The 19716-nt window shown below is 38.2% G+C and overlaps 1 protein-coding gene and 1 long non-coding RNA gene across 15 annotated transcripts in view; one reads left to right on the plus strand and one right to left on the minus strand.

Annotated features, from left to right (window-relative positions):
* The window catches only part of LOC102157206, a 60947-nt gene extending 55028 nt beyond the window's left edge, over positions 1-5919 (plus strand). For both annotated transcript variants that reach the window (XR_005369341.1, XR_005369340.1), the window contains exon 7: positions 3748-5919. This is a non-coding gene — a long non-coding RNA (uncharacterized LOC102157206). The remainder of the gene's footprint in view (positions 1-3747) is intronic.
* The window catches only part of ASB15 (ankyrin repeat and SOCS box containing 15), a 64007-nt gene extending 44328 nt beyond the window's left edge, over positions 1-19679 (minus strand). For 7 of the 13 annotated variants that reach the window (XM_038556661.1, XM_038556656.1, XM_038556650.1 and 4 more), the window contains exons 1-2: positions 19122-19678; positions 13708-13800 (exon numbers count right to left, since the gene is read on the minus strand). The gene's annotated coding sequence lies outside the window, so the exon portion shown is untranslated. Of the gene's footprint in view, positions 1-13707; positions 13801-19121 lie in introns of all 13 variants that reach the window. The other 6 variants (XM_038556658.1, XM_038556652.1, XM_038556653.1 and 3 more) reach the window with 2 other exon arrangements.
* Positions 19680-19716: the final 37 nt, after the last annotated feature.

Below are 19716 nucleotides of genomic sequence, written 5' to 3' on the forward strand. Positions count from 1 at the left end.
TAACAAGGTTAAACAGTTTATTTTTCAGAAAATTTAATCAGAAAAAATGAATCTCTAAGAGGGGGAATTGGTACCCTAAGTCAAGTGCAAGATTATTTGAGCCCTTCACTGAGATAATTATATCCTACAACTGAAAAACACAAGGAAATGCTACCACATTCCTATATCCAACTATTCCTTCACTGGGACCACACTAGATTATTACGGCTATATAGAATGGGGTGATATTTGGGAGGGCAAGTCATCCCTCATCATTTTTCTTTTAAAAATATTTTTGTTATTTCAGATATTAGTATCTGTTAGGTCACTTTTTAAGTCATCTAATCAAGATGGAATTGTGACTGGGAATACACTAAGATTAAACTCCTTTGGGAAAAGTTGACATGTCTAAAATATTTGATATCTCCATGCAGGAATATAGTATGTTTCAATTTATTCAAAACGTTTCTAAAGATTGTATTTTTTTTATTCATGAGAGACCCACAGAGAGAGGCAGAGACATAGGCAGAGGGAGAAGCAGGCTCCCTTTGGGGACCCTGATGTGGGACTCCATCCCAGGATCCCAGGATCATGACCTGAGCCAAAGACAGATTGCTCAAATACTGAGCCACCCAGGTGCCCTGAAAACTTTTCTTTTAAACATACAGAAAGTGCGATTTTTTTCTTAAGTCTTGTTTCTTAAGTATTCCTTAGTATTTTGCAATTTTTATTTCTTTGTGAATAGAATTGTTTTTCCTCAGTATATTTGAATTGGTTATTTCTGGCACATAGAAAGCTAGCCCTCTTTGTATTTTTATTTTGATTTAGCTGCCTTTCAGACCTCTTATTTGTTCTATAATTTTAGGTTTTTTCCTGCATTCTCTATTTTTTGTACACAGTGCCAACATGCTGAGGTATTGGAAACCTTATGAAAAAAATAAGGCACTAGCTTGAAGGGGAAGAAAAAGAGATTCACTATGAAACATTTAGAAGTAATTAGTATGTAAACACTAACTTTAACACTAAATTAGTATGATTCCCATAGAGCAGTGGTTCTCAGGCTTGGCTCCCATTGGAATTACCTGAAGAGCTTTAGAAAACCCTGATGGCTGGGTGCCTCCCCCAGATACTCTGCTGTAATTCCTAAGCATCGGGATAGAAAAACTCTGCAGGTGATTCTAACACATATTTATAGGTGACTTAAAATAACAATTTCATTGTCATACAAAAATCTCTCTTTCCTTCCTGATTATTAACTTTGTGTTTTGACATATCTAACTCTTGATTTTAAAGAAAAAAAATATTTTTTAAACATATACTCAGTCTCAAAATCATATCTTCCCTTATTCACCAAGTCTTTTTTGGAGCAGTGTTACATTCCAGACATACTGTTCAGGGTATAGGAATGAATAAAACACATTACCCTCTGACATGCAGGGATTTTTATCTGTTTGAGTACTGGCTTGAGTTGGATTTTGGATTTGTAAGAGACCAGGATAGAGCCTAAGCAGCCGGAAGGATAGAATTACCATTGACCATGATGGAAAATGTTCCAGAAGGAACAGGTTTAAAGAGGAGGAATAGGAGTTAAGTTTGGATCATGTAATACCTGTTTGAAATAACTATTAAAGTCCAAAAGGAGTTAAATAGGCAGGTGGATGTGCATCCATGCTTGGGGGCAGGGAAAGGCTGAGCTGCAGAAATAAATTAGTGATATTTAAAGCCATGAGGCTAGATGAGCTCACCAAATGAATACCCATAGATATAAAAATAAATACATTCAAGGGATGAGGCCTGAGGTTAACTGAAGCTTCAAGATAGAATGCAAGCCAAGAGAAGAAAAATATTTGCAGCATGAGGGAGTGACCGACTGTATCAAATTCTGCTGCTAGGTCAAATAAGATGAGGACTAGGAACTGACCATTGGACTCAGCAACCTTTAGGTTTGTTTTCTATTCCAAAATCATCTCAGTAACCATCCAGGCTTCCTTTTGTGATTTACCATCTCTCTCCCCCTCTGCCCTGCTTCTTGGTATGGGGAAGAGAGAGAGAGTGTTCTTATGTTTGGGAGATTGTAGGGCTCAGGGGTAGCCCCCTAGATCTGGAAATATTGCTTCCTTTTCTTATACTTTTTCTCTCTGAAAAATCTCTCTCAGCTCATTTTGTTAGCCTCTGATGAATAAGGCACATAGATTTGTAAAAAGCAGTTCATTTAAAGATTATACTAGCAATTGCTTTATCATGAAACCATGTCATATCACAGACATGTAAGTAGAATTTACAATTCTACTAATCCCTTAGAAAATCACCCAACACAGAATGAGCAAGTGGGTGAGGTAGAAGGCAGGACTGGGTGTGATAAGCACTGCTGGTGAGGACTTTTGGAACTGTTTGGAGTTTTGCTACACTTCATGGCCCTCACTTCCAGCTTCTTCTCAGAGCTCTTTCCATGATAGCTCCTGAGATCTGAACTGGTCAGGACACTTGGAAATGGGCCCATCTTTCACCTTTCTGGATCTTCCCTTTCCCGGCTAGAATAATAAAATGAGACCTCGAATTAGATGAGCTATTTCTCTTTCAATTTTAAGGATTTATAATTCTTAAATATGAAATAACCATTTCATGTTCTATAGCTTGAACAGTCCTTACTTTTAAAGTTTCTGATTGGGCTAAAATACTTCTGTGTGCAGTGCTGGCCATTCCTTTGCCTTCTATCTGACTTAGATTTTGAAACAGGCTAATGGGGGGCAGGGTGCCTGGGTGGCTCAGTGAGTGAAGTGTCTGACTCCTGGTTTCAGATCAGATCATGATCTCAGGGTTGTGAGTCCAGCTCCGTGCTCAGCACTGAATCTACTTAAGATTCTCCTTCTCCCTCTGTCCCTCCCCTCTTCTTTTTCAAATTAAGTAAATAAATGAATAAATCTTTTTTAAAAAGGCCAATAGGTTAACCCTTAAATGAGATTTACACTGGTTTATTTCATCATCCTACATTCCAATTTCTGAGTAACCTAAATGTGATGTGTTTCCCCTTGAATAGTACCACATTCATTTATTCTGTAGGTAGGATTTAGTAGCTATGTGTCAGGTACAACAGTAATCTCTAGCAAGGCAGTTCTTACTCTCAGTTGGAGGAGATAAAGAGATGGCCAAAAGAAGGTGATATTTGGTTTCCAGGAGAGGACAAAGAATGTATCACAGAGAAGATAAGGGCTTCAGGTGAGAAGGATGAGAAAGACTTTATATATGTAATCTAAAAACAGACAGGCATCCCAGGCAGAGAAAATGCACATAACTCTGAGGGAAAATGGCATATGTGGGAGGAAGGTCACAGAATGCACTGAGGAGCCTGCAGTTAATGAGCCTGAGTTTTTAGCAGGAGGTGGAATATGGGGAACATTATATACTGAACTAGGCAAGTTATGGCTTTATTTTATTTTTTTCTTCTGGGGCAGCGGAATTGACAAAGGACTTACTCCCTGGCATTCACTGGGGCATATGATATTATTCACCAGAATCTCCAAGGTATACGCATAGGGTGAACATTCAACATGCACTCCCTTTGGGTGTTCCAATATAACCCCCCTCCCCCCCCTCACACATCCTCCCTTCCAAAAAGCCATAACCCTCAAATGCTGTGGAATGAGTTTGTCCAAGTGTTCTGAGTTTGAGAACAACTGCAGAAGGTGAGAAGCACCAGTAGGAGTGTTTTCCACAGGAAAATGTCTTGATTTGATTTGATAATTTCTATTCCCTCATCTTTTTTTGCAGATATCTTACCATTAAAATTGAGATGTAGATTATATTCCACAGATGTATGTGGAAAAGAACAGCACAACGTCTGCACCCAGCGTTGCCCAGAATGCGTGACTGGAGCAGTCAGAAGGCTCTTTTCAGGTTGTTAATGAATCTGCTTGCTTTACCTACAAAGCTAATTTAGATTGTCTTTAAATAGTATAGAATCTTTTGAAAATATCCTCAAAATCTCACATTTTTTCCTCAAAATCTGTCAGACTTAAGAGTGACAAAAAAAGGGGGAAAATATGCAAACATGTGGTTCCCAAGGGCACTTAAACAATAATAAAAGAAAAATTTCATTTTACAAAATAATTTATTAAATTATTTCTTAAGTAGCAAGTTATCCTCGTAACGTGATGTACATGAGTTCAACTACAGGTCTTCTCTGAAACCTATCTTTTGGATAGTGAAGCTCACAGATTCCTCTGAATGAGATAAATTAAAAAAGAGGAAGCTAGAAATAATGAAAATACATCCTTAGGACTTAAGTGGGGCAGGATCCTCCTCCCTCAGTTTGGAGCCTAGGTGTCTGGAGAAGAGCTTTCTATAACCATGTGGTTGAACGATCTTGTCCTGCCTCCACTCTTATTATAACAATGCAAAGGGTGGTCAAACAGTAAAGTGAGGCGGTTACATGGTCACTTAATTATTGATGATATTCTGGTTTTGAATTCAAAGAGTCAGGAAGTTCATGGGCTTTCTTCATAGTGGCCCACAGCCCTACTGCAGCTTTCTACCATCTAGGGAGAGTCCTTTTCTTAGAGCAGTGTTTAAGTATATTGTGGAACACGGATGCGCTGAGAGAGAAATAACATCTCCTCCTCCACAAAGAGCTGAAGGAAGCCTGTGGGAGACAATTACCACCTGGCTATCGACTGTGTTATTGGTAAATAAAGGCCATTTCTAAACAGAGATCAGTTGAACCAAAACACTCTGAAGCTGTGGCTGCGTTGAGGGACAGCACCACCTAATGGTAGGAGACACACAGGAATGGATGCCCATTGGTATGCTTTTCCATTCTGCATTTTGAACACTTATTCTAAGACTTAGGGATGCATTGTGGATACAGCAGTCTCTTTTCATAACCGGCTTAACCAGATAGCCTCCGACTGAGCCTCAACACTGTGTTTTGCAGTGGTTTGCTGCCTAGTAATTATAATGATGGCCAATGTTTTTTTGAGGTCTTGTTATAACAAAGTATTAGGCTAAGTCCTTTCCCCAGGGTTTCTGTGTACAGTTGTATAGGTTGTGCCCTGCATAGGGATGCCTTGGGTGAAGGCACCAAGGGAATGAAATCATCTTCATCTCCAGTCATTGATATGAGTGGCCTGGCGAAGGGCTGTGCCTGCCTGGAGAGAGAGTTGAGATTTTCTAAATTGCACAAAGGTGATGTCTAATGCAATCCTGTCATCTGTGCATTAACTCACATTTAATCCTCACAACACTCCTGCAAAGTAAGTGTTACATTATCATGGTCCTTTCTCAAGGAGGAAGTAAGCCTTAGGAAAGGTTAAGTAAATTGCCCAAGTTCCCAGAACCAGTGAGGGGGCACAGCTGACAGACTTGATCATATGCTAAGATACCTCCCAGCAGCGTGAGTGTGTGTGTGCACATGCACACACAGGTGCTTCTGTGTCAATTACCGTCTCCATCCCCATGCTGGAATGAGAGAGGTAGTGTAGTGTCTTCTCACTACAGAGGAGCTCCACTCAAGTGGCCCAGAGCAGAGGCAAGCTCAGAGCTGCTCCAGTGTCTGGCAAGTGTGATTGAATGTCTGCTCTGCTCAATGATTCAAGCAACTCAACAAGTAGCTAAACCAAAACGACATCAAGCATTGCATTAGAGAACCTAGGGTTACCATATACCTCAAGCCTTCACCTGCTACCTTTGCTTAACTTGTATGCTCTCTGAACAGACTTTGCACATTCTTTCCTGTATCTTATTCACCCTGTAACCCATTTCAAATGCCTTTTGTTGCCACTCCCCATCTCTGCGTACAGAAGTCTTGCTCCTTTAAGACCCAGCACCTGGGTGGCTCAGTGGTTGAGCATCTGCCTTTAGCTCAGGTCATCATCTTGGGGTCCTAGGGTCAAGTCCCGCATCAGGTTCCTTGCAGGAAGCCTGCTTCTTCTCCCTCTGCCTATGTCTCTGTCTCTCTCTGTGTGTCTTCCATGAATAAATAAATAAAATATTTTTTTTAATAAATAAAATCTTAAAAAAAAAGACTCAGATTCACTCTTCCTTCTCCACCTCTACGAAATTTTCCCAATCATAATTCATCTCCTTTTCTTCTTTACTTTCCGATTATATATTTGTTTGCCTTGTACTATATGTGCATTTCTTACATTGGGTTTTAATCTGTAAACAGGTTAATCTGAGGACACAGGATGTAATGCATGGGATTTGCACAAAGCAGGAGTGCAGTAAATGGGAATTGAATGAAAGGCCTGGGGACCTAAACAAGAGCAAGAGAAACCTGCAGCTTCACCATAGGTTTCATGTTCTTACTTAAACTAAATGTCTAAATAGGCATTTCATAACACAGGGAATAACAAGCTGGGAGTCTGAAGGCAAATCCACAATGTATTGCATAACATAATAGATTTGATTTTAATAAAGACCTAGTGAATAATTTAATTAGTGTGATTTGCCATAATTAACTCCGCTCCCAGGAGCTGAGCAAGTTATAACTTTGCAAATCTCTTGGTAACAGGCAGATTGCAAACTAGTTCAGAGTTAATTTTTAACTTTCACTTTGGCTATGATTGTCTATTAGAACCTCAGGCTAAAGATAAGCAAAAATTAAGTCAAAGAAAGAAACAGAAAAGTCATTCAGAATATTTCTGAGAGTATTTCTAGAGAATGTATTTTGCATAGAAGTGAATTGGGAATTAAAAAAAAGACTTTGGGAAACAAACAGAACTATTATAACCTCTGCAGTGAGTCTATAGCAATGTAGAAATTTAACAATAGTCATTTGAAAAATAAATTTAGGATTCTTCTTCTATAATTCTAACAAGATATTTTTATCTAAGATTTTTTTCCCAATTAAGGTTTGCAATTATTAAGGAAAACATATTACAATGGAATCAATGTATTCAAATATAATTGGTAAATTATATGACTATATGCTAAGATACCTCCCAGCAGTGTGAGTGTATGTGTGTGTGTGTGAACATGACCCGCATTTTTATATATTGGATAACGCTATTAATACGGTTTCTTTTTTCTTACCTTTGCATATAAAGTATCTTGTATTTAAACTGTGTTATCATAGATTTGTATTAAGAAAGACAAAACGGGATATGTCAGATAGGAAATAGGAGAAATAAGACTTCACAAAGTTTACTGATGGCAATGGTTCAGTTGCCTGAAGATCTACAAGAGGGAGGGTGGACTATAGGATGGAAAATTCTAACCAAGCACACATGAGTATCATTGATAAAGGAAAGGGTGAGGCATTGAATGAAATTTCTGTACTTCATAGCAATCTCTCTCATAAGCTCTAATATTAAAAGGGCATATACACCCTCTTACACTGTTGGTGGGAATGTGAACTGGTGCAGCCACTCTAGAAAACTGTGTGGAGGTTCCTCAAAGAGTTGAAAATAGATCTGCCCTATGACCCAGCAATTGCACTGCTGGGGATTTACCCCAAAGATACAGATGCAATGAAACCCTGCACCCCGATGTTTATAGCAGCAATGTCCACAATAGCCACACTGTGGAAGGAGCCTCGGTGTCCATCGAAAGATGAATGGATAAAGAAGATGTGGTCTATGTATACAATGGAATATTCCTCAGCCATTAGAAATGACAAATACCCACCATTTGCTTCGACATGGATGGAACTGGAGGGTATTATGCTGAGTGAAATAAGTCAATTGGAGAAGGACAAACATTATACGGTCTCGTTCATTTGGGGAATATAAATAATAGTGAAAGGGAATAGAGGGGAAGGGAGAAGAAATGGGTAGGAAATATCAGAAAGGGAGACAGAACATGCAAGACTCCTAACTCTGGGAAACGAATTAGGGGTGGTGGAAGGGGAGGAGGTCGGGGGGTGGGGATGACTGGGTGGCGGGCACTGAGGTGGGCACTTGATGGGATGAGCACTGGGTGTTGTTCTGTATGTTGGCACATTGAACACCAATAAAAATAAATTTATTATTAAAAAAATAAATAAAAGGGCATATACAACAGATGGTCAAGGTCCCTATAAGGCAGATAAATATAAAGATTAGTATAACAATGTTAGGAAAATTAAAGCCTCAGACTATTAAAATAACATGTATCTAGGTCAAGGCAGGTTATTTGCTGGACACTGAAAAACATCCAGTTCTGATTACAGAAATATTGCTGATAAAGTTGGAGCAAGACAGGGGTGCCTGGGTGGCACATGTAGTTAAGATCTGTCTTTGGCTCAGATCATGATCTCAGGGTCCTGGGATTGAGCCCATATCAGGTTCCCTGCTCAGTGGGGAATTTGCTTCTCCCTCTCTCTCTGCTGCTCCCCCTGCTCTCTCTCTCTCTCTCTCTCATAAATAAATAAATAAATAAATAAATAAATAAATAAATAAATAAATAAATAAAATCTTTTTAAAGATTATCAAAAAAATTGGAGCAAGACAGAATGAAAAAGGTATCAGGAGGCTTTGAATGGCTAAATGTTGTGATTTTTTTTTAACTGATGTAAAATATAAGCAGGTAATTTATGAGCAGTTAGGACAGAGATAGATAATCCAGTATGGATTGTGAATAACTTCTATCATTGGAACTTTATTTTACCATTCATGTACCCTTTCATTTATTCAACATTGTAAAAGTAATTTCTATGTGTAAGGTACTATGCTTGGCATTTTTTTCCACAAGGAACACTAGTTGGTAAAGGTCATAAAATTTCTACAAGGCCTTTGACAGAAACTCACTTAGGAACCCCAGGGATAAAATAAAGAAACATGCATGAAGAAAAGGTTAAGTGGGTCAAGACTAAATAACCATACCCAAGGAAAATCTTAATAAAATGCTGAAATGATTTGACTGTGTTCAAGAAGTTCCATGTCTTTATTAGCCTTTTTTTCCCCCACTTTAAATCCATCAAATTCTGTTTTATTCCTGGTCTATTTTTTTTATTGGAGTTCCATTTGCCAACATATAGCATATCACCCATATAGCATATCACCCAGCATATGTCAAGTGCCCGCCTCAGTGCCTGTAACCCAGTCACCCCAACCCCCCACCCACCTCCCTTTCCACTACCCCTTGTTCATTTCTCAGAGTTAGGAATCTCTCATATTCAGTCATCCCCACTGCTATTTTCACTCATTTTCTCTCCTTTCCCCTTTATTCCCTTTCACTATTTTTAATATTCCCCAAATGAATGACACCATATAATGTTTGTCCTTCTTCGATTGACTTATTTCACTCAGCATAATACCTTCCAGTTCCATCCACGTTGAAGCAAATGGTGGGTATTTGTCATCTCTAATGGCTGAATAATATTCCATTGTATACATAGACCACATCTTCTTTATCCATTCATCTTTCGATGGACACCGAGGCTCCTTCCACAGTTTGGCTATTGTGGACATTGCTGCTATAAACATCGGGGTGCAGGTATCCTGGCGTTTCACTGCATCAGTATCTTTGGGATAAATCCCCAGCAGTGCAATTGCTGGGTCATAGGGCAGGTCTATTTTTAACTCTTTGAGGAACCTCCACACAGTTTTCCAGAGTGGCTGCACCAGTTCACATTCCACCAACAGTGCAAGAGGGTTCCCCTTTCTCCACATCCTCTCCACAAACAACATTTGTTGTTTCCTGTCCTGTTAATTTTCACCATTCTCCCTTGTGTGAGGTGGTATCTCATTGTGGTTTTGATTTGTATTTCCCTGATGGCAAGTGATGTGTAGCATTTACTCATGTGCATGTTGGCCATGTCTATGTCTTCCTCTGTGAAATTTCTGTTCATGTCTTTTGCCTATTTCATGATTGAATTGTTTGTTTCTTGGGTGTTGAGTTAGATAAGTTCTTTATAGATCGTGGATACTAGCCCGTTATCTGATATGTCATTTGCAAATATCTTCTCCCATTCTGTAGGTTGTCTTTTAGTTTTGTTGACTGTTGCTTTTGCTGTGCAGAAGCTTCTTATCTCGATGAAGTCCCAAATATTCATTTTTGCTTTTGTTTCTCTTGCCTTCATGGATGTATCTTGCAAGAAGTTGCTGTGGCCCAGTTCAGAAAGGGTGTTGCCTGTGTTCTTCTCTAGGATTTTGATGGAATCTTGTCTCACATTTAGATCTTTCATCCATTTTGAGTTTATCTTTGTGTATGGTGTAAGAGAATGGTCTAGTTTCATTCTTCTGCATGTGGCTGTCCAATTTTCCCAGCACCATTTCTTGAAGAGACTGTCTTTTTTCCAGTGGATAGTCTTTCCTGCTTTGTCGAATATTAGTTGACCATAGAGTTGAGGGGTCATTTCTGGATTCTCTATTCTGTTCCATTGATCTATGTGTCTGTTTTTGTGCCAGTACCACACTGTCTTGATGACCACAGCTTTGTAGTACAACCTGAAATCTGGCATTGTGATGCCCCCAGCTATGGTTTTCTTTTTTAATATTCCTCCGGCTATTCGGGGTCTTTTCTGATTCCACATAAATCTTTTTGTAATTTTTTTTTATTTATTTATGATAGTCACAGAGAGAGAGAGAGAGAGAGAGAGAGAGAGAGGCAGAGACACAGGCAGAGGGAGAAGCAGGCTCCATGCACCGGGAGCCTGACGTGGGATTTGATCCCGGGTCTCCAGGATTGTGCCCTGGGCCAAAGGCAGGCGCTAAACCGCTGCGCCACCCAGGGATCCCTGATTCTACACAAATCTTAAGATGATTTGTTCCAACTCTCTGAAGAAAGTCCATGGTATTTTGATAGGGATTGCATTAAATGTGTAAATTGCCCTGGGTACCATTGACATTTTCAAAATATTAATTCTTCCAGTCCATGAGCATGAAATATTTTTCCATCTCTTTGTGTCTTCCTCAATTTCTTTCAGAAGTGTTCTGTAGTTTTTAGGGTATAGATCCTTTACTTCTTTGGTTAGGTTTATTCCTAGGTATCTTATGCTTTTGGGTGCAATTGTAAATTGATTAGCCCTTTAAGTTATATAACTATAACTAAAACCCACCAAATTTGGGGGTTTGCAAAACCTGGGAAGGAAAGAATTATTGCAGAAAGAATTTGAGTTGACTTATCACAATAAATAAAGTATGACAAAATTTCATGAATTAAAATGGATCTGAGTAAAAAACTGGAGCTAAAATAAAAGTGCATATCATTATGATGGGTTCACCTGTCTTAAATGAACCAAAAATTGGCCTTAATCTTTCTAAAAGCTGTTAAAGGAAACCAGATCATTTATAGAACTATTTAATGTAAAACATAGTGCTTGGTACTAGCAGGGTGGCAGTATTAGTATCAAAGTAATAGTGAAACACATCCCTGGAAATAATAGAACACAAGTGCTCATGTTTTTGTCAAAATACAAAATTATCTTAACATGCTAGAAAAATGGGGAAAATCCAACAATGGAATTTATCAAGGACATACTAAAGCCATACATTGAAGTTCAAAATATTAGTCACATAGGTTTGTGAGGTAAAAACCTGGTTTAAAAGCCAATAATATTAAAAAAAAAACCCAGATACCTTAATTGTTAAATTAAGGTCTTAATTAAATTAAGTATGAGTGAGTTATGCATAGCTATTTTTACAACTACAATCATAATCTTACCTGATATTAATAGAGGAACAGTTTTCCAATCAAAATAGATCATAATAAGTTTTCTGGTTTGAACACAGATAATAAGTTTGTATTTTTCTATTTTTTTTTTTCTGGAAATTGATGCAAAAGCAACACGGAGAATGACAACAAAACAAATGTAAATGTCATTCTCAGCAAAATCAGACTAAAATAATCAGTAGACTTCACAAAAAGTAAGGGCTGCTACAAGCATAAAGATTAGAAAGAAATCTTTGCAGGAGGATGTAAAAAGAAGTAAAGAACAGTGAGAAGGCAGGTGACAGCAGATCTTAAAAACACCAGCACATATACACTTCCTAAAGGTGAAGCACTTATGTTCAGAGTGAGTTCTGCAGTAAAAGTTACAGCAGCAACTAAAGAGAGGAAGGTAGTGACACCAACCCTCTTGTATCTGGTTTGGTTCAGAGAACCAGAAAGAGGCAGCTACACCAAGAAACACATGGATGAGTGATAGCTGCAGGAAGAAGTCCCTGTTCTTTTCTGAACATACTTGGCCCAGGAAAATCCAACTTATTTTAAAATGATTAATAAATATGGATGTCTTATAGGACAAATGTAAATACAAAGAAAGATAAGGAGGAGAGTAGCAGAACTTTGCAACAGATAAATTACACTCATATGGAAAGTGTTGCCATTGAGTAGATGAAAATTATGGTCATCTCTTTTATCATTAAGTGGAATAACAATGACACAATTTCATCAATGAAAAGACCACAAAGTAGAAATGTGAGAACTAAGTGAACAGGTGGAAATAGAAAAGCAGAAAGTGAACAAAAATCTGGCCAAATTCAGAAAGAAAAAAAAAAAAACCACAAGCTTTTTAAAATCAAATTTGGAAGACTTCTCTAGGGGTATAGACCCCGAAGACAACACAGTATGAAATATAGGGGAAAAAAGTGAGAAGAGAAAACAAAATAGAATGACAAATTTAAAAGCATTAGAAAGGATAGTAGAGTACATATCTATATATTTTTATGTTTAAGACAGTCAAGGTTCAACAAATGCATAGTTGGAGACCCTAAGGAAGGAAGTTTAAAAAAAAAAGAGAGAAGCAAACAAGAATTGAAAGACATAAATAATAAGAACTTCCTGAAATAAAAGATTTAAGTCTAAGTAGGTACAGGATGCACTGTGCGTCTGGGGGAAAATGACCTAAAAATTTAATACAGAGATGTAATCTACTAATGCCATTGGATTTTAAAGATAAATAAAACTTATTTTGCCAGGGTTAAAAAAAAAAAAGATAAAATCATTTATAAAGGGAACAGCAATCTGACATAATATTTCTCCAGAGCAGCACCTAAAGATCCTCAAGGGAAGAAACCATGAGCCAATAATTTTATATCCGGTCATGCTGTCATTCAAGGATCCACTTGTAAGACTAAAAAATACTGTATATTGTTTGCATGAGACCTTCTTAAAGAAACTGGTAGAGGATTAATTCAGCCAAACAATAAATGACTGGGGTAGCTAAGACATATGGATTAGCAGAGAATATTGAAAAAAAATTTACTATAGAACTAGTAACAAAAGCAATGTAGGAATAAGAGTTACAGAACAGAATGTTGACATTACCTAGCCTCACAACATGGAAATGATACAGCTAACATAAATTTGGGATAGGAAGGTAAGTGCAGTATTGATTGCCTCAGTTGGTGTGGCTAGGAAAAAAATGATAAAAAGTAAATCTGACCTACCAAATCATGGAAGTATAAAAATATTTAAACTATCAAGGTGAACACTGAGAAAAGCAATATTTTTTACTAAGATTGAGGGATAGAAAAAATGCAGAGAGGCAGGGGGATGGGTGGGGTCGAAGGAGGAGCATGACTACTTCATTAATTTTTTTCCTAGTAGGGAACTAACAGCAACTGTTTAAAAAAAAATGGAAACCAAGAGAATTATGCAATATTATAAATATAAAGTTAACTAATGAATAAAAAATATATGTTTTTCAAACCTGTGAAGAATTACATAAAAGATAAAAGATGTGTAGGAAAAAGTATTTTTAAAAACTACAAAAATCAGAGCAAATACATCTGTTATACCATTATATGTAAATGAGCCTAACTTGATTAAGGAAAAGGATCAATTTCACACATTCATGGTGATTTTTACCTTTCTCTCTATGTCTTTCTCCCATTTGTGTTGTAGAGCCAAGGGAGTTAGAGGTTAATGGAGTAGGATGTGAATCCAGTAAAGTATACAAGACTGAAATAGAAAAAAAATAAAGAATGGTGTGAAGGAAAATGAGACCGGAAGTACTTAAACTGATATGAACTGCCTATTACTGGATAAACATGACTCCATTCTTCAAGAGAAGATATTAGATACAAATTCTTTTTTTTTCAAGATTTTATTTATTATTTATTTATGAGAGACACACAGAGAGAAGCAGAGACATAGGCAGAGGGAGAAGCAGGCTCCCTTCAGGGAGCCCGATGTGGGACTGGAACCCACTGAGCCACCCAGGCGTCCCTAGATACAAATTCTTTTGAACAAAGTAGAGTGGGTTAAGAAATTAACTGCTTTGCTGTAAGAATGAACTGCTAGAGTAAATACAGATTACTAAAATAATAGACATTAAATAGTACAGCCTCAGGCCATTTAGGATTAAAGGGGAAAGTAAACTTTAAAAAATAGGTTTATTTTATTTTATATATTTTAAAAGATTTTTATTTTTAATTTATTTATTTATGATAGTCACAGAGAGAGAGAGAGGCAGAGACACAGGCAGAGGGAGAAAGCAGGCTCCATGCACTGGGAGCCTGATGTGGGATTCGATCCCGGGTCTCCAGGATCGCGCCCTGGGCCAAAGGCAGGCGCCAAACCGCTGCGCCACCCAGGGATCCCTTGATTGGCCTTTATTTCTGGGATATTCTAACATGAGCAAGGAAAGCTGAATACAGTAAGAAATTGACTCCCTATGTCTTCACTCCAGCACATATACCTGCTTACATCTAGTCCGAGGCTTGCTCCCATCCACCTTGACAGATTATGGTCTGAGCAGATACTGGTTCTGCAAGGGACACGCTGCAAAGGAGCTACAGCTGTGCTTTTAGGATTATTACGTTAATTCTGTTTAGCTTCCCTTTTACACCTTGTTTACTGGCCCTGAGTTACTGTGGGTGTGCTGTTCTCCGTCTTGGTCAGCTGGATTTCTAGGACCAGTATCTACCATTCTTCTTAGCAGGTAGCAGGGAAAGCCTGCTTCTTTACCCTGCTACCCCTCCCTCCTCCAGGCACTGATAGCAACATTTTGGCTATCCCCCTCCTTCTTTTCTTTTACTGCCCCTTGTCAGCCTCATTCATTCTCCAACTATTAAAAATGCATGCAATAGTGTTCTAATGTCATATGAGGGCATATAATCAAGTTCTGCTTATCCGCTAGTCACTGTTCTTAGCCGTGACTTTGTAAGTGGCATATTGGCTCTTTTTGGGTCCTAGCCACTCCTAGACCAGATTTTCTTTTTCTTAATGTTGATATATATCTGAGATATATTTTTAAAATATTTTATTTATTCATGAGAGATACAGAGAGAGAGAGAGAGAGAGGCAGAGACACAGGCAGAGAGAGAAAAGCAGGCTCCATGCAGGGAGCCTGACATGAGATTCAATCCTGGATCACGCTCTGAGCCGAAGGCAGGCACCAAACCGCCGAGCCACTCAGGGATCTGAGATATTTTAGACCAAATTCCTTTATGTTGGACTGCTTATTATGTTTTTTTACCAAGTGAAATTGCCAGAAAAATCTTAAAAAAAAAACAAAAAACAAAAAAAACAGATTCTTCATCCCCTCAATGGTATAGAAGATCGCCAAGACTGCCATTTACAAAATCGGTCTCTTTATCACCACCTCCTGGAGAACTGACTGCATGACTTATGAAGTCATCTTAACTGGCTTTCTACTGAAAAAAAAAGGCAGTTTGGGATATTTTATAATACCTCTAACATTACAGGATTACTTTGTAATGGAGAGAGGCAAGTTGCCTGAATGTATAAGAAGACCCCTGAGACTATTTTTTACTACATTTTATGTTATATATTATAAACTGCATAATATTATATATATTGCAAATAATGGAGCTCTTGGGAATTAAATCTAGATGGACCATGAAATTTGGATTAAAAGTTTCCACAATTAGGGCATCTGGGTGGCTCAGTGGTAGAGCGTCTACCTTTGGTTCCGGTCATGATCGTAGGGTCCTGGGATCGAGTCCCGCATCTGGGTCCCCGCAGGGAGCCAGCTTCTCCCTCTGCCTCTCTCTCTGTGTCTCTCATGAATAAATCAAGTATTTTTAAAAAGTTTCCACAATTAAAATATTTACTCAGCTTTTCAAATAAGATAAAATGAAGTGTAATAAAAAGTTGAAACTGGTGAAAAGATATAAGTGTAGTAACTATTTTTAACTACTCTCATTGACATAAAATGACAGATCTTATTTCTAAATTCTGTTATGGTATTTTTAAAAAATAATTATTGTTGTATTACTATTTTATTAGTATATTATTATTACCATTTATGTTAATAAATGCTTATTTATTTTAATCTCATAAGATGGTTTCCAACTGCTTAAAAAACATTCCTGACTTTCAGCACTTTTTTTTTCTTCTCTGCTTTTAAGTGGAGAGCAGTAGCTTTTGGTACACAGAAGTGGTGCTAGACATGCCCCCTATTGGCAAGGGTGAAGTGGCTAGAAATCTTTATTACTCCATTCTTCTATAGGTTCTATTTTTCAATAGAGATACCTGTGTTTAACCTCAATGTTAAACTTATTCCACATCTGGGTGACAGTGTTGGATATCCCCATTTTCACACACCAGATAACTCAAATAAGTGGAAACTGATAACCACTAAGATAAAAGTTGGTAATGGCTTTTATCTAAGTTATAGCCCAATTTAGAGTGAGGTTCTAAAAACCACCATATAGAAAACATACCAAAAATTATCTGGTTGTAGTCCCTTTTTAGAAATATTCATAGCACAGATAGAAAAGACTGTAAAGAACTAAGATATTTTGAATATGCCTGATATGAATGGAGGCAAAAAAGATGGGTAATGTCTAAACAATTTGAATTTTAACATTTTGGTCTAAGAACTAATTTGAAAAAATATGATTTTCTTTCTTGTCAAGTTCGGGAGAGGGAAAAATACTCCCTGAGGGGACATTATTTTCACCCTTGTTCCCTGACCAGGAAAACTAAGAGTAAACCAGCCAACATAGTACTTGTCCCCTTTAGATTATTAGGAACGAGCCTCTCATGCCCTGAAAATTGAGATGCTTTCTTCCTTTTCAGCCTTTTGGTTTCATGTCTCCCTCAAGTAATTGGCTGGGAAACATAGCTCCAGAGCCTTAGATTCTAGAGAAACACTCTAACTTCCTGACTTTGGTAAGATTCAGCCCTTTGCAGAAGAGTATCTATCATTAAGAAGCAGTGTAGGAGGTCCTAATTCTTCCAGTTACTTAATTTTGGAGAAACAAGACCTCCCTTATTGGGTAGGCTAGGGGTCCTCCACAGAAAATTGTATAAAACATGAGATCCAGATTTTAGCTCTAAGTCACCTGGCCTTGCTAATTTTGTTTACAGAAGAACTTCCTAACATCTGTCTGCTTCCTTAGCAGAGTTCTAACACTTACCCTCTGGGAACTCTCTCCCAGCTGAGAGAATATAATGCATTTGATGTCCTTGCTATTTACATTAAGATATTCCCAAATCCCTTTTCGATATCACAGATGCCAAAGTTGATTTCTCTTTATAGCCAATTCTACTGTCACCAGCCATAGGTGGTGGTGACTATCAAGCTATTAAGCCCTCTCCATACATAGCCTCACACTTCTGCAAATGGACTGGTTCAGAAAACCTACACATTTCCCCACTACATAGAAATGGTTAGCTATGCAGTATACCTTAGCCCGGATCAGCTAGATCTGTCTAGCCGTGGTGTCTTTTAAAAATATGGTACGTCAGAAGCCTGAACTCCTAAAGTTACAACAAATGAAAACACATGTATCTTTTATAATCACATGATTCTACATTCTAGAACACATCCACAATGACAAAAATTCTTAGAATCTGGAGGTACAGGGGATAAAGTTTGTGACCTCATAAACTTCCATTCATCCAAGTTCTGGTGATTATTTCAGCACTATCTGGTTTGAAAAATAAGGACATTTTCTCTCAATCCCACTATGGTTTCCTGAATCTAATCTAGTGTGTCCAGATATAAATGTCACCATGGCAGGAGCAAATTGATGCATCAGACAGTTTGTTCCAGTTCAGTTGTTTGTATTTTTTTATGTGTATACAACCATACACATGCCTGCTTGTATCTTTAAAATGCATATATGCACACATGTTAATATATATTTCCTCTGTCCTGAATTGTAACTGCGAATGATTGAAATACTAGAAGTTAGAAATTATGATGGAAGTTATGGGGAAGCCTAATTCTTGAGTAATCTGAGCTGGGAAAATTATACCCCTATGGCTCATCTTTCTAGGGACAGCTATCCAAATGTAAGAGAGGAAGATATGTTACTCAGTGTTAGTTTATAGGGTTGCTGTAACAAAATACCACACACTCAGTGATTTAAACATCATTAAAAGTATTAGCTCCTCTGTCTGGAGGCTGGAAGTCAGAGATCAAGTCAGTGTTTGGTTTCTTCTAAGGGCTCAGAGAATTTGTTCCATGGCTCTCCCCTAACTTCTAGTGATTTTCTAGAAATCTTTGTTGGTCCTTGTCTTGTAGAAGCGTCATCCCTACCTCTGCCCTCATCTTTGCATTACATTTTATATTCTCCCTGTGTACATTTCTCTGTGTCCAAATATTTCCTTTTAATTAGGATATCAGTAGTATTAGAGAAGGGCTTACTTTAATGAGCCCATTTTAACTAATTACATTTTTAATGGTCCTATTTTTATATAAGGTCAATTTTGAGATAGTGGGGTTTATGACTTCAGTATATGAATTTGGGGGACATATTTCATCCCATACAACTCAGCTATAGGTTTTGCATGTCTTCAAGTAACTCTTGTGAAATTATTCCCTAAAGTGATTATATGAATTCACTCCCACCAGCAGTATATGAGTCCTCCTGGTGCTCTCCATCCTTGCTAACACTTGGTATTGTCATTCTTTACTTTTGTAAGATGGCAGTAAAATTATAGTTAATTTGCATTTTCTTGATTATTAGGGAGGTTGAGTCCTTTTGATGTTTATTGACTTTTCCTGTTTCCATTTTTGTCAATTGTCTATTTTATTCCTTTTGCTTATTTTTCTATTGTATTCATTAAAAAAATATAGTTATTGGGTGCTTCTTATGTACCAGGTACTATTTTAGCCCTTTCAGATATGGTAGGAAAAATTTTCCATCCATATATGGTTTATATTCTAGAAAGAGTGACACATATACATATGTATAAATACATGTCACTTTTTTGTAACTAACCATTTTTGGTTATTTACTTCCTCTTCCCTGCTACCACTGCACTCTAAAAGAGGTGCAAACCTCTTTTAGAAGAACACTTACCAACTGTTAATGCGTGTTTTCATCACCGTTCAGTAAATTCCAGGATGTGGGATCCTGCCTGAAAAATCACGTCCCGGTAACTAACACCTAACGCGTACTCGATAAATGTTTGCAGAGATACGTGGGGAGAAGTGCTGTGATCTGTTATCACTTCCCTGGGGAAACGCGAAGGTGGATGACACACTTCCGGAAGTGAAATGGAAAAGGGCTGAGCCAGGGAATGGCTTCACACCGTGAACTGCACTGGCACAGTAGACTGAAAATACCGATATCCTGGTGCTACGGATCAACCTTGGCTGCGACGAGATCACGGAGAGGACAGCTCCAGGGGACCACGCTCCTGTTACTACACGCTGCACCGTGCAAGGGAGGTTGAGGGATTCGCCAAAGGATAAGCCAGGTGCACATTCTGTGGTAGGTTTCTGGAAATTTGGAGCGTTTCCCTCCGCCTCCGCGCAAGCCGTCAGCGGTCGTCAAGGCAGGAACCCATTCGCCAGACGGAAGCCGCCCAACAGCTCCTTCCTGCAGCGCCTGCTCCGGACTCCGGTGTACTCACTGCGCAGGCGTCGATCCCCCCCCCCCCCCCCCCGAATGG

The sequence above is a fragment of the Canis lupus genome, chromosome 14 (assembly GCF_011100685.1).
Source record: "Canis lupus familiaris isolate Mischka breed German Shepherd chromosome 14, alternate assembly UU_Cfam_GSD_1.0, whole genome shotgun sequence".
Taxonomy (NCBI): Eukaryota; Metazoa; Chordata; class Mammalia; order Carnivora; family Canidae; genus Canis; species Canis lupus.